The sequence below is a fragment of the Panthera pardus genome, unplaced genomic scaffold (assembly GCF_024362965.1).
Source record: "Panthera pardus isolate Hobbes unplaced genomic scaffold, ASM2436296v1 HiC_scaffold_16, whole genome shotgun sequence".
Taxonomy (NCBI): domain Eukaryota; kingdom Metazoa; phylum Chordata; class Mammalia; order Carnivora; family Felidae; genus Panthera; species Panthera pardus.
In genome coordinates, this window is record NW_026526721.1 from 58,495,075 (window position 1) to 58,508,113 (window position 13,039).

Here is a 13,039-nt window from a genome sequence, read left to right on the forward strand (position 1 = left end):
AGTAGAATTTGGTTTCTTAAAATTCATTTTGCAAACAGTGGCACTTGGGTGGCTCAGTTAGTTGAGCATCTGATTCTTGATTTCAGCTCAGGTCATGATCCCGGGGTCATAGGATTGGATCCCGCATTGGGCTCTGCACTGAACATGGAGCCTGCTTAAGATTCTCTCTCTCTTTCCTTCTGTCCCTCTCCCATGCTCTCTCTCTCTAAAATAAAATACTAAATAAAATTCATTTTGCAAACTTCTTAGGAGGTACATAGAGGGCAAATTCTTCAGTTCACTTACAGATTCAGTTGCTTTCTTGAATCATGAAGCAGCTGTACTTTCTCCAAGATTTTTACCCCAGGGGTGGGGTCAGAAAAACAGGAATCACAAAACAGATGCCAGACCCTAGAGAGGTCTTAGCACTGACATCGTATTCTGTGTCTCCCTCTCTCTCTCTTCCCCTCTCCTGCTCACATTCTGTCTCTCTCAAAAATAAATAAACATTAAAAAAAATTAAAAATTTTAGCACCCTGAAAAACACTGCATAGCTTCTACTGTTACGGAACCAGGCTGGAACGCTGGCAGAAAAACCAAGTGACACTCGGAGATTTTGGTGGATTGGAGATTTATTTAACACCAGCGGGCTCAGAGGAGATCATTTCTCCAAAGATCTGAGCACCAAATGCAAGTGGGAATGGTAATTTGTAGTTATCAGCTTCCATATCTGTGGGGGTTTTCACGTGCGGCAAACAGGGCAAGGAGAACCCGGAAGAGGGGTCTCTAAGCTAGAGACCAGAGCTTGTTTTAGTCCTGTGTAAAACCTTATTCATTTTTCCAACACTACCACAAAAGTAGTACAGCATTTAAAACTTTTTCCATTCTTCTGCTTGTTGTCCTCTCCTCATCAATATTCTTGATAGCATTGGTTTCCAAATGTGCCTGTACTTTAGAATCAGTCTGGGCATTTTTTATATAGTGGGTGGGATTCCCAGATCCCATCTACATCCATTGGATGAGAATCTCACAGGATTGAGGCCACATACCCCTATTTTAAAGAAATCTCCCAAAGTGATTCTGTTAGCTGATCTGAATGGATACTTGGAAACCAAGTATGAATTTGTGGGATACATGGACTTTTGAGTCACAAAAGACTTGGTACCAAATCTTTGCCACTTATTAGCTATAGAACCTTTCATAAATTTCCTAGATTCTTAGAGTCTATAGTAGACACAGATGTACCACGTGGGTACCCCTTCAAAGACATTTTTCTTAGCTGTGGGGAATGCAGTCAGTAGACAGCTTCCAGGTATAAACTTCTTTAGGGACTGCCCGGTTGAGACTCACTCACCTTGTCCAAGGTCATGATTTTCCAGGACAGCCTACATCTAGTGATGGAGCAGGGAAAATGTGTAAAAGGCTGGCCATTTCAGCCTCCCATGCGATGTTGATGGGCCATACTTGATCCAGAGGTGCTGGTTGTCAGCCAAGGTTATGGCAGGCCTATATCAGTTTAACTTCTTCCTCTGCCCAGTCTTGCTTCTGCCCTCTTATTTTCACAGGTGCTAATCCCTAATTTATCTCAGTGTCTGCTTCCAGAAAATCAAATTTGTTCCACATCTTGATTTTATGTTCTGTAGAACACAGATGGTAATAACATCAATCTGTCATGTTGGTGAACTGCGATAATGTATGCAAAGTGATCATTAAATTGTATCTATAATTATTCCTGAGTCAACGATGGGCTTAATTTGGACAAGATGGATACCAGGAAACCCCGTGTTAATAAGCCAAAATACAATGGTGGCAGAACAATTTGAATATGTTTATTTGCTAATGGGAGTCACTGTTGCATGGAGATTGAGACTGTGAATAAGCATCGTAACAAAGCTTTGATTAGCAAATAAATGCAGCAGATTAAAGATGGTCTGAATTCCCCCCCAAATTTACAAGGATGGATCAGTCATGCCAGGAGGCCTCAGAAGTAAAGGGCAGAAAGAATTAGAAGCCTGAGGACAGGAGATCTAAAGAAGGGCCTATATTGAGAAAACTCTCCAACCATATATAAGACTGGAAGGAGTCAAAGCAGGGGTGCTATCACAGTAGAACTAGAGGGCTGGGATACAAAAAAAGGATCCACACCCCAAGACGGGCAAAGAGGCCAATTTGATATTGAGCCCTTCTCCTTTGCTCCTTAAAGTATCCCTTGGGTGAAAGGATTGGTCCCACACTATGAGGTGGAGAAGGTTGACCCAAAACATGGTATAAAATACCCTCAGCTGCAAAACTTAGAAGACTGAAGATGCTTTGGCAGGCAGATGTATACACAGAGAATGCCCAAGAATGCCCTTCTCCCCTTACTTCCCTACTGGCAGACTTGAAGTGTATTCTTGTTCTATCATTTACTAGATGTGTGGCCTTAGACAATTACTTAACTTTGAATCTATTACCTCAGGAATAATAACACCTACTGAAGGGTTGCTATAAGTGTTCAATAAGGGGCTTAAATAGTACTATATATTTTAAGTTACTATACATGAAACCACCTACCACAGTGCCTTACTCAAAACTAGGATCCTGACAAATGCATTTTCCTTTCTTTCTTCCCATTCAGATACGGACATAAAGTTGACTTCTCTTATATCCTATGCACCTGTGTGTACCAAATTTGTATGTGTTTATAGTACTTACTTGTACTATACTTTTGTGCTATTGTGTATGTTTATCGCATTGCTTTCCTCATGAAACCAACTATGTTTGCATCCATAGCTTTGGATGCATCATAGCTTTACAAATTGTTTTTTATCTTTTACTTTTGTGGATGTGTACATGCTTTGATGTATTTGCAGCTTCAGGTCTCCGCAAAATGTTAGAGTCTGACGCCATGAACTTGTTCTTTCAGGAGGAATTATGGGGGCTACATGGAAAAGAAGGGTGGCATACCTTATAGATTTCCAGTTACAAGCAGTATAAAGGACCAGGAGCCCCAGGTTCTGTGCCCCCAAATCCATCATCCACTTTGTGAAAGAGGCCATGCTTTTTAGCCAGTGACTAAAGAAAATGCAGATACCAAGGCAGGTCCATTTCTGAGACACAGGACTCCTCTAATGACAGACTTTGGCTTAAGAACTCCGTTATAGCCTTGCCAAACCTTCATTAGAGTTCATATTAGTTTAGGATACTTCCCCCTAACCTACTTCCTGCTCCCCATCACTATGGATCAGGGTTGCTTTGTGGTCTTTCTCCCATCTCCCCATTTTTCTCTCATACCTCCCCACTTTTTCTCACAGGCATTTCTCCTAATCTAATCCTTGCACAGTTTGGAGCCTGCATTTGGAGAACCCAGTCTAACAAGTTAATTTTTCAGAGTTACAACAACATAGACTATACAATTTCTTATCTTGCTTCCCCTTTCCTCTTGTTCAGTGGGTAGTAATCTTCATAGGGGGAAATTTTTTTTTAGAGGGTAGGAAGGCATGACAGCTAGTTAGTAAAAATACCAGGATTAAATTAGTCAATTTGGGAGAAACTGTAAAGATCAGCCAAATCATGGAGAAAATAGTGAAAACACAGGCAGAGAAAAGAGATAGAAACATGGAAAAGTCACAGTATTTTAACTGTGGGAATTTGACCAAAAAAAGTGAAAGGCTTTTTCAGAGCGTCACCGCTCATGCTCACTCACATTTGTCTTCACGGCAGAGTCCTCTTCTTATTTATATGGCTTTATGAGGAGAAAAAAATGCAGATGAAGTGAACTGTAATTTGAAACAAAACACAATGGAGTTAGCTTGGTTTGGAGTAAGGTTAAAGAAATAATTTGGAAGAAGTTGTCCTGAAATGAAATATATACACATTTAATAACCAGTATGGTACCAGTCAGATCACATGCTGGCCACAGAGCTAGAAAAGCTTTCTGAAGGCCCTAAATGTGACAGTGATCTTACTTGGTCAATAATTAGGAGATCCAAATTGAGAGACCCCAAGGAAGGGTCCCAGGAAGTCAGGTAAGCAGGGACTACTTGAGGGCTCAGGATAGCAACTAGTTGCCATTCACCAACTGGTCTGGAAGTACAGCATTCATATTTTAATGTCTGGTAGAGCTGTGCCAATGGTAACTGACTACCTTTCAGTTGCTTATCCCTTTAATATTGATTAGTCAGTGTTAATAAATCCAAATTACACAGCTGACCCTTGAACAACATGAGGGTTAGAGGCCCCGACTCCCCCACACAGTCAAAATCTGAACATAACTTTTGACGCTCTCAAAACTTAAGTATTAATAGTGAGAGCCAGGAGAGATCACTTTTTACTGTGATCTACAATTTGCTGGAGAAAGGAACTGCTCACACAAGAGATGATTAATCTCACAGGGCATTTTAAGTGGATACTGGCGACACTCAAGGTCACTGCAGTAGCAATAGCAGGTGGCTATGAAATTACTACAACACTACAGTATATACTATGGTACATTTTATGAAGTTACAATTTAATACTAGATCTATGTTTGTTTACATTTCTCTCAACTGTGCATGCCACCATATATAGTCCATTAAGTGTTTGTGTTTGTGAGATTTGATAAATTTTAACTTTCTATATTTTGTGTGTATTTTATGTATATAAGTGTACATTTTATGGTAGTAAATAATAAACTAGACTAGTATCTATGCATTTATGACATACCTTTTTCCTAATTTTTTCTATACTTCTAGGCTATGGGGTTCATCTGAGAAGTTCTTCAAATTGTTGCAAATCTCCAAAACATTTTCCAAGATATTTATTGAAAAAAAAAACAAAAAACAAAAAAAAACAACATGTGTAAGTGAACCTGCTCAATTCAAACCCATGTTGTCCAAGGGTCAATTGTGATTCTCAATTGTCCAACATAGTAGCATCTAGTGGGTAGAGGCCAGACACGTGGCTCAACATCCTACAATGCACAGGACAGAACTCATAACAAAGAATTATCCAGCTCAAAATGTCAATGGTGCTAAGATTGAGAAATTCTGGTGTAGAATGAACCAATATGCAGTATCTGCCTCAAACTTCTCTAGATTCACATTCCCTGGTGGCAGTGGAGGCCCTAGAAGTCATTTCTGGAGACTCAGAAAGCAGAGTCTTACACTAAGTACTAAGGAACCACACAATGATCATGTCCAAAAAGGAAAAAAAAAAAAGAAAGAAAGAAAAAAAAAAGCTTTGTAACAAATATAGGGACTATGTTTTGTGACCACTTGAGTTTCAGGCTTCCACCCCACTTTGCAAGGCCTCTGCATTACTGCATCTTGGAACTGATGAAAATTTATGATAAATATAGAACTCTCTACTCCTTCAATTCAAACTTGAAGAATTTGAAGAAGTACCTATATCAGTCTTTTACCAAAGCCATCTCAAGTTCCATTTTAGATGGGTTCCCCCTAAAGCAAACCCCAATTCAAGGATTCGAGTGCAAGCAGTTTATTTTGAGATGTTCCCAATACAGTAGGGGAGTGAAGAACACAGGAAGGAGAAGAAGGCTAATAGGTAGTGTGCTTTCTAGCAAGTTATTGCTGTGAATAACATACTTAATCCTCACCTCAGGAACGCTGAAAGCCAACAATGAATGGATGTCTCAGTCATCCCACTCAAGGACTGAGGAAGTTGGGGCATTTAACCATTTTATTAGTTTCCTATTGCTACTATAACAAACGTGGTGGCTTAAAATAATACAAATTTATTATTTTACAGTTCTGAAGGTCAAAAGTAAAAAACAGATCAGACTAGGCTAAAATCATGGAGACAGCTGGGCTGCATCTGGAGGTTCTAGAGGAGAGTTTGTTTCCTTGCCTTTTCATCTTCTAAACATGACCTGTATCCCTTGGCTAGTGTCCCCTTCCTCCATCTTTAAAGCCAGCAGCATAGGATCTACAAATTGCTCTCTGTGACTTCCTTGTTTCGGTTGTAAGGATTATGTGGTAAAACTGGCCACACCTGGATAATTCAGGATAATCTTCCTTCTAAAGATCATGAACATAGTCACTTCTACAGAATAACTTTTGCCAAGTAAAGGTAACATATTTGTAGATTTAGGGGATTAGGATGTGGACATCGTTGAGTGGGCCATTGTCCAATTATATACATATGCTCTTATCAGTCATTAAAGACTGCTCCCAAGAGGGGCATTAGCATTTCTAGCCTGCTGCTCAGGGAAACCAACCAGACTCTGGTGGTCAGGGAAAGCTTGTAAGCAATGAAATACAGGTGTCAGCAATTGGAAGTTGGGCAATGTCCACAAAAGTGGTTGAGGGTAAGGAATATAGGTGGGGCTCAGACACCCTATGCTGTAATTCCTCTTGGATACAAGCCAATAATCAGAAAGCACAACCCTTTTGTTAGTTTTCGTTTTGGTTTAAGAGGGAAAAAAAGGAAGGGAGGGAGGGTGAGATGATTAAAAATCATAGGAATCTATGTAAAGATAATGTCTATATGTAAGAAAATGTTTACATAAAGGTGGAGGAGAATTCAAAACGCAAGCCACCATGTTTTTTTAACACTGTTAAGGGGCACATGGGTGGTTCAGTTGGTTAAGTATCTGACTCTTGATTTCGGTTCGGGTTATGATCCAAGAGTTATGGGATTAAGCCCTACACTTAAGATTCTCTCTCTCCCTCTGTGACACTCTCCTGCTGTCCCTACTCCCAAATAAAATACAATATTTTAAAAACACCGTTAAAAAAAAGATAGCTTGGAAAATCAAAGGAAACTTCCTTTTGAAAGAGATTTATTAAGAGAAACAATAAATTTTGGAAAATTTTATGTTCAATATGATTCAGGAATTCATCGTTCATTTTGGGAAGTTGAGCAGCATGCTTTTTGAATCTTTCCAAATCTCCACATCCAAACAAATAGAGCAACTATATAGTGCTCACAAATAACATTTACCAAACACACACACACACACACACACACACACACACACACACACACACACACAAAACCCAGATACTGCACTGCCCAACAGACCACAGAGGAAGGCAGACTACCAATAGGCATAAATCTGCATGATGTCAGGTGCACCTGGGTGGCTCAGTCAGTTGGGCGTCTGACTTCAGCTCAGGTCATGATCTTGCAGTTCATGGGTTTGAGCCCTGCGTCGGGCTCTGTGCTGACAGCTCAGAGCCTGGAGCCTGCTCCGGATTCTGTGTCTCCCTCTCTCTCTCTGTCCCTCCCCTGCTCGTGCTCTGCCTCTCTCTCTCTCTCTCAAAAATAAATAAACATTTAAAAAATAATAATAATAATAATAAAATTTAAAAAAATCTGCATGATGTCAACTCTGTGCTAGAGGAATAAGAGGCATGCAACAGTTATCTCTCAGATATGAGAATAAGAGAACCACCAAATAGCTAAGAGGACTAAATCACTGCAGCATATAGAAGGCCAAATGGAAAACAGCAGCTGAAACTGGGATGACAGTGCCCACTCAATCAGAAGGTAATCACAAAAGCCCACTGTCAGAGGGCTGGAGAAGCCTAGTCCCCATGAACCTTCAAAATGGAGCCTCATGGTCCCTCCCAGAACAGGGCCCTATTCTGAGTAGTAACTATTGGGAGTGACATCAGAGCAAAATAGAATACAGATGATAAAGATGAAGAAAAAAAAGGTTCATATAAAGGTGGGGAAGGGAAACAGAGTTCAAAAAGTGAGCCACAATATTTTTGAACTGTATATAAAAAAAAGAAAGAAAGAAAATAGAGCTTTCTGAAGTTATAAAAGCTAGAGTGAATCATTCTTCCTTTTAAAAATCTGGAAAAACTAAAAAACAGGAAAGTATTGATGTCAAGTCCCATACGAAATTATTAAAGGAAAGAGAATAAAAACAGAATAGCTTCCCTACAAACAATGAAAGCATTGCATAAAAGAAAGACATGTTTGCAGAAGAGATTCAAAAAAGATCTAAAAGAAATTAATTAACACAAAATGAAAGAACAATATAATTTAGATCAGAGAAATTCAAAATGAAGTGATAATTCAAAAAAGAATTAGAAATAAAATAACAACACTTATTTCAAAACAAAGACTAAATTAGAAGGAACACAGGAGTGAATTAGCACAACAGAATGCCTTAATGAAATACAAAGTGAACATGAAACAAATTTTTAAATTCTAAAGAAATGAGTAAGTAAAAAGGATTTGTAAACAAGAATTGAAAGTAGGCAAAGAAAATCCAATATGCAACACAGAAGAACTACAAATACAACCACAAAACAAGTAACAAAATGGCAATAAGTACATACCTATAAATAATTACTTTGAATGTAATGGAGTAAATGCTTCAATCAAAGGACATAGGATGATGCAATGGATAAAAACACAAGACTCATCTATATGTTGCCTACAAGAGACTCAATTCAGACCTAAAGACACATGCAGACTGAAAGTGAAGGGATAAAGAAACATTTAGCATGCAAATAAATGTAAAAAGAAAGCCAGAAGTGGCAATACTTACATCAGACAAGATAGACTTTAAAACAAAGACTGCAACAAGAGACAAATAAGGACATTATATAATCATAAAGGGAACAATCCAACAAGAAGACATAAGAATAAATATTTATGCACCCAACATGGAAGAACCCAAATACAAAGACAGTTAATAACAAACATAAAGGAAGTAATCAACAGTAATACAATAATAATAGGTGGCTATAATACACCACTTACATCAATGGACAGATAATCCAAGCAGAAAATCAACAAGGAAATGGTTGCTTTGAATGACACATTGGACCAGATGGGCCTTAACAGATATATTCAGAATATTTCATCCTAAAATAGAATGCATATTCTTTTAAGTGTACATGGAACTTTCTCCAGAATAGGCCACATATTAGGCCACAAAACAAGTCTCAACAAACTCAAAAAGATTGAAATATGCATCTTTTCTGACCACATATTATGAACCTAGAAATCAACCACAAGAAAAAATCTAGAAAGAACAGAAACATATGGAGGTTAAATAATACACTGCCAAACAATGAATGGGTTAACCAATAAATCAAAGAGGAAAAAAAAATATATGGAGACAAATGAAAATGAAAACACAATGGTCCAAAATCTTTGGGATACAGCAAAAGTGTTTCTAAGAGGAAAGTTTATAGCAATGCATCCTATCTCAAGAAGCAAGAAAAATCTCAAACGACTTAACCTTACATTTAAGGAGCTAAAAAAAAGAACAAACAAAACCCCAAACCAGTAGAAGGAAGAAAATAATAAAGATTAGAGCAGAAATAAACAAAATAGATACTAAAAAAAGAATAGAATAGATTAATGAAACTAGGAGCTGATTCTTTGAAAAGATCAACAGAATTGATAAACCTTAGGCCAGACTTGTAAAAAAAAATCAAAAACAAAACATTGAGAAGACTCAAATAAACCAAATCAGGAATGAAAAAGGAGAAATAACAACTGACACCACAGAAATACAAAGGATTGTAACAGAATATTGTGAAAAATTATATGCCACAAAGATTGGACAACTAGAAGAAATGGATAAATTCCTAGAAACATATAACTTCCAAAAACTCAATCAGAAATAAATAGGAAATTTGAACAGACCAATTACCAGCAGTAATTGAATTGAATCAGTAATACTAACAAACAAAACTCCAGGACCAGACAGCTTCACAGGTGAATTCAACCAACCATTTAAAGAAGAGTTAATACCTATTCTTCTCAAATTATTCCAAAAACTCAAAGAGGAAAGAAAGCTTCCAAATTTATTCTATGAGACCAGCATTACTCTGATACCAAAACCAGAAAAGACACTACAAAAAAGAGAACTAGAGGCCAATATTTCTGACGAACAAAGATGCAAAAATCCTCAACAAAATATTAGCAAACTGAATCCAACAATACATCTAAAAAAATCACTCACCAGGATCAAATGGGATTTATTCCCAGGAAGTAAGGGTAGTTCAATATTTGCAAATCAATCAGTGTGACAATTTACATCAAAAAGAGAAACAATAAGAACTATATGATCATTTCAATAGATACAGAAAAAAGCATTTCACAAAGTACAACATCCATTCATGATAAAAACCCTCAACAAAGTAGGTTTAGAGGGAACATACCTCAACTAAATAAAGGCCATATATGAAAAACTCACAGCTAACATCATCCTCAGTAGTGAAAAACTGAGAGCTTTTCCCCTCAAGTCAGGAATAAGACAAGGATGTCCATTCTCATCAGTTTTATTCAACATAGTACTGGAAGTCCTACCCACAGCAATCAGATGACAAAAAGAAATAAAACTCATCCATATCAGTAAGGAAAAAATAAAACTTTCACTCTTTGACATGACACTGTAAATAGAAAACCAAAGACTCCACCAAATAACTACTAGAACTGATAAACAAATTTAGTAAGGTCACAGGATACAAAATCAATGTACAGAAATCCTTGCATTTCTATACACTAATAATGAAGCAGCAGAAAGAAATTAAGAAAGCAATCTCATTTCTAATTGCACCAAAAATAATAACATACCTAAGAATAAACTTAACCAAGGAGGTGAAAGACCTGGATTCTGAAAACTATAAAACATTTAGGAAAGAAACTGAAGATGTTCCATGCTCATGGATTGGATGAACAAATATTTTTAAATGTCCATAGTATCCAAAGCAATCTACAGATTTAATGTAATCCCTATCAAAATACAAATAGCATTTTTCACAGAATTAGAAGAAACAATCCTAAATTTTTCATGGAACTACAAAAGACCCTGAATAGAAAAAGCAATTTTGAAAAAGAAAAACAAAGCTGTAGGTATCATGATTCCAGATTTCACATTATATTATAAAGCTGTAGTCATCAAAACAGTATGGTAATAGCACAAAAATAGACACACAGATCAACAGAACAGACCAGAAAGCCCAGAAATAAACCTGTAATTATATGGTCAATTAATCTTTTTTTTTTAAACTTTTTTAAATGTTTATTTACTTTTGAGAGAGAGAGAGAGACAGAATATGAGTGGGGGAGGGGCAGAGAGAGAGGGAGACACAGAATCCAAAGCAGGCTCCAGGGAGCCGTCAGCACAGAGCCTGATGCGGGGCTAGAACTCACGAACCATGAGATCATGACCTGAGCTGAAGTCGGAGGCTCAACTGATTGAGCCACCCAGGCGCCCCTATGGTCAATTAATCTTTGACAAATGAGACAAGAATATGCAATGGGAAAAAGACAGTGTCCTCAACAAATGGCTTTGGGAAAACTGGTCAGAAATATGTGAAAGAATGAAATTGGACCACGTTCTTATATAAGACACAGAAATAAAATCAAAATGGATTAAGAACCTAAATATGTGGGGCGCCTGGGTGGCTCAGTCGGTTAAGCATCCAACTTCGGCTCTGGTCATGATTTCGCAGTTCCTGAGTCCAAGCCCCTCACTGGGCTCTGTGCTGACGGCTCAGAGCCTAGAGCCTGTTTTGAGTTCTGTGTCTCCCTCTCTCTCTGCCCCTCCCCTGCTCACACTCCATCTCTCTCTCTCTCTCTCTCTCTCTCTCTCTCTCTCTCTCTCTCTCAAAAATAAACATTAAAAAAAATTTTAAGAAAAGAACCTAAATATGAGACCTGAACTGATAAAAATCCTAGAAGAAAGCACAGGCAGTAATTTCTCTTACATCAGCCAGCCATATAACAACTTTTTTCTAGATAGGTCTCCAGAAGCAATGCAAACAAAAACAAAAATAAACTATAGAGACTATATCAAAATAAAAATCTGCACAGCAAAGGAAACAATCAGCAAAACTAAAAGGCAACCTACTGAAAGGAAGAATAACATATTTGATAAAGGATTAGCACATAAAACATATAAAGAACTTATACAACTCAACACCAAAAGCCCCCAAATAATCCAATTAAAAAATGGGCAGAAGACAGGAACAGACATTTCTGCAAAGATGACATACAGATGGCAAACAGACACATGAAAAGATGCTCAACATCACTTATTATCAGGGAAATTAAAATCAAAGCCACAATGAGATATCACCTCACACCTGTCAGAATGGCTAAGTCAAAACCATAATAAACAGTAAGTGTTGGTAAGGATGTGGAGAAAAAGGAACCCTCATGCACTGTTGGTGGGAATGCAAACTGGTGTGGCCACTGTGGAAGACAGTATTAAAAATTTAATTTAATTTAAAAAATAAAATTAGAACTACCATTTGATCTAGTAATTGCACTACTAGGTATTTACTCAAAGAATATGAGAATAGTAACTTGGAAGAATATATACACCTCTATGGGGTGCCTGGGGGGCTCAGTTTTAAGCGTCTGACTTCGGCTCAGGTCATGATCTCACGGTTTGTGAGTTTGAGCTCCGTGTCGGACTCTGTGCTGACAGCTTGGAGCCTGGAGCCTGCTTCAGATTCTGTGTCTCCCTCTCTCTCTGCCCCTCCCCCACTCATACTCTGTCTCTATCTGTCTCTCAAAAAAGAATAAACATTAAAAAAATTTTTTTTAAAAAACAATATATGCACCTCTAGGTTTATTGTGGTATTATTTACAATAGCCAAGTTATGGAAGCAGTCCAAATGTTCATCAATAGGTGAATGGTTAAAGAAGATGTGGAATATATATACAATGGAATATTATTTCAGCTATGAATGAAATCTTGCCATTTGCAACAACCTGGATGCATTTAGAGAGTATAATGTTGAGTGAAATAATTCAGTCAGAGAAAGACAAATACCATATGGTTTCACTCATATGTGGAATTTAAGAAACAAAACAAATAACCAAAAGGAAAAAGGAGGCAAACCAAAAAACAAATTCTTAACTACAGAGAATAAACAGATGGTTACCAGAGGGGAGGTGGGTAGAGGGATGGGTGAAATAGGTGAGGGGGATTAAGAGTAAGAGTATACTTATCTTGATGAGCACTGAGTAATGTATAGAATTGCTGAATCACTACATCTGAAACTAATATATCACTGTATGTTAACTAAAGTGGAATTAAATTAAACTAAATTAAATTAAAATTAAAAAACAAAAAACAAACCAAAACAGAAGATGC